We start from the raw sequence: 3,264 nt of genomic DNA on the forward strand, positions 1-3,264 counted from the left end.
ATTCCCTTCTCCAGTGGACAACATTTTGTCAGGGCTCTCCACCATGACCCGTCCATCTTGGGTGGCTTTACATGGCATGACTCATAGTTTCATTGAGTTAGACAAGGTTGCAGTTCATGTGATCAGATTGTTTAGTTTTCTGTGACTGTGGTTTTTCAGTCTGTCTGCCCTCTATTGGAGAAAGATAAGAGGCTTATGGATGCTTCGTGATGGGATAGACTGACTGAGGGAGAAACTGGCTCTTGTTCTGTTGGGCAGGGCCATGCTCAGTAAATCTTTAATCCAATTTTCAGTTAATGGGTGGAGCTGTGTTTCCTCCCTGCTATTTACCTGGGGCCAAGAGTTGGACACGACTGAGAGACTTCACTTCCACTTTTAACTTTTATGCACTGGAGAAGGAAATGGCAGCCTACTCCAGTGTTCTTGCCTGGAGAATCCCAGGGACGGGGGAGCCTGGTGGGCTGCCAGCTATGGGGTCGAACAGAGTCGGACACGACTGAAGTGACTTAGCAGCAGCAACAAAGACAGCTCAGATGGTAAGGCAATGATCTGCCTACAATGCAGGAGACCCAGGTTCGATCCCTGGGTTGGGAAGATCCCCTGGAGAAGGAAATGGCAACCTACTCCAATATTCTTGCCTGGAAAATCCCATGGACCAAGGAGCCTGGTAGGCTACAGTCCATGGGGTCCCAAAGAGTCAGACATGACTGAGCGATTTCACTTTCACTTACAAACTGTAGTGGAGGTAATGAAGATAATGGTGACCTCCCTCAAAATATCCCATACATATACTGCTACACTCAGTGGTCCCAACCCTGCAGCAGCCCCCTGCCAACCCATGCCTCTGCAGGGACTCCTGGACACACACAGGCAATTCTGGGACAGTCTTCTGTGGGGTCACTGATCCTTTCTCCTGGGTCCTGGTGCACAAAGTTCTGTTGTGCCCTTGAAAAGTCCTTTTCCCAGTCCTATGTAAGTTCTGGTAGCTCTATGGTGGGATTAATGGCAGCCTCCTCCAAGAGGGCTTATACCATACTCATGTCTGCTACACCCAGAGCCCTTGTCCCTGCAGCAGACCACTGCCGACCTATACCTCCACAGGAGATGCTCAAACACAGTTCTGTCTCAGTCTCTGTGGGGTCCCTGGGTCCTGGTGTGCACAAGGTTTGTTTGAGCCCTCTGAGCGTCACTGGTGGGAATGGGATCTGATTCTAAACGTGAATTCACCCCTCCTACCATCTCTCTGGGGCTTCTCCTTTGCCCTTGGACATGGGGTATCTCCTCACAGCCACTCCAGCGCCTACCATCTTATTGGGGTTTCTCTGATCTATATGAGATCACCATGGCTTATTTACTATTCATTACAAATTTGTACCTTTGAATACCGTCAGTCTTATCCCTCAGCCCCATTCCCTGGTAACCACCATTTTAGTCTCTTTTTGAAAGTTTAGTTTTTTAGATTCCTCATGTAAGATCATACGGTACTCGTCATTCTCTTCTGATATCTCACTCAGCAAAACGTGGTCAAGTTCCATCCATATTGTTGCAAATGTTAGGACCTCAACTTGTCTTGTGGCAGAACCACATTGATCATGTTACTTCTTACAGTTCTCACAAGGCTCAACCAAGGGGTTCACCATTAGGGTTACTAGGACATTTGCAACCTGATGATGACTGGGTCTGGAATCGTTGCAAAGCCTTCCCCACCTACATGTTTAGCTGATGAGGATGGCTTTCACCTGAATCTTCAGCTTGGACTGTTGTCCAGGATGCCTCTATATGTTCTTGGAACCAAAAGTGGGATTCAGGGGTTTGATCCTCAAAATCAGTAAAGAGGCAAGTTTTGTTGAAAGGGAAGTTTGTTTTATTTTGGAGGCTAGCTTCCGTGGGTGGGGTGAGGTGGGGAAGAAGGGCAGACTCCTGTTCAAAAGCTGACTCTCTGCTACGGACCGTCATAGGACAAGGGCTATTATAGATGGAGGGAAGGTGCTACATGTAAGAACAACACATTCAGCTTTGACGGTCATCTTGAAATTGGTCATAGATTGTCTGATCAGCATCATCTTGACTGTTTTAAGGACAGTTAATCTCCAGTTCTAGGGCTGGTTTTTTCCCATTTCCTTGAGGCCAATTTCCAGAATAGTGGCAGCTTATGTCATGACTACTGTCTGGTCCTCATGTAGTTAACTTCTCCACTTGCGGTTTCAGGATATGTAACACAGTTCACAGCATATGGCTCAGAATAAAATCTATAGCCTTGGAGGAGAAACTAAGGGTCCTTGACTTTGCTTAATGGCTAAATTGTTATTTGATCCCTGTTGACTATTTAACTTCGTGTCTGCATTTTCTTACTTCTATGATTAAACTTATTCTTTGGCTAAAGTTTTTCCATAGACAAAAGGAAGGCTGAGGATCTGATAGGGTGGTGGGGAGGATCATTGGGTTCTGCTCCATTTCAGTCTCACTTATTCTAAGCTTAGAGGTTGACTTCCAACAGCAAGCTTCCCTAGAACTTCTCAGTGTAGGTGGAAGTGACACTGATTTTCATGATCTAGCAAGAGATGCTACTTTGGTTGAAAACAAATTCAAGGGCAGTGGGCACACCTCTATTCTCAAAGGCAAGGTCAAAGAAACTGGAGGTTACATTTTTAAATTGATGCTAAAATTTGAGGGAACAATCAAATCACTGTCGGTAATGGACTCATCTCACATGCTAGTAAAGTAAAGCTCAAAATTCTCCAAGTCAGGCTTCAACAGTAAGTAAACCGAGAACTTCCAGATGTTCAAGCTGGATTTAGAAAAGGTAGAGGAACCATAGATCAAATTGCCAACATCTGTTGCATCATAGAAAAAGCAAAAGAATTCCAGAAAAACATCTACTTCTGCTTCATTGACTATGCTAAAACTTTTCATTGTGTGGATCACAGCAAACTGGGGAAAATTTCCATCTTTACAAGAGATGGGAATACCAGACCACCTTACATGCCTCCTGAGAAGTCTGTATGCAGGTCAAGAAGCAACAGTTAGAACTGAATGTGAAACAACAGACTGGTTTCGAATCGGGAAAGGAGTACATCAAGGCCGTATATTGTCATCTTGCTTATTTAACTTATATGCAGAGTACATCATGCCAAATGCTAGACTGGATGAAGCACAAGTTGAAATCAAGATTGCAACAAGAAATATCAATAACCTCAGATATGCAGATGACACCACCCTTATGGCAGAAAGTGAAGAAGAATTAAAGAGCCTCTTGATAAAAGT

Source organism: Bubalus kerabau, chromosome 1, assembly GCF_029407905.1.
Source record: "Bubalus kerabau isolate K-KA32 ecotype Philippines breed swamp buffalo chromosome 1, PCC_UOA_SB_1v2, whole genome shotgun sequence".
Lineage (NCBI taxonomy): Eukaryota > Metazoa > Chordata > Mammalia > Artiodactyla > Bovidae > Bubalus > Bubalus kerabau.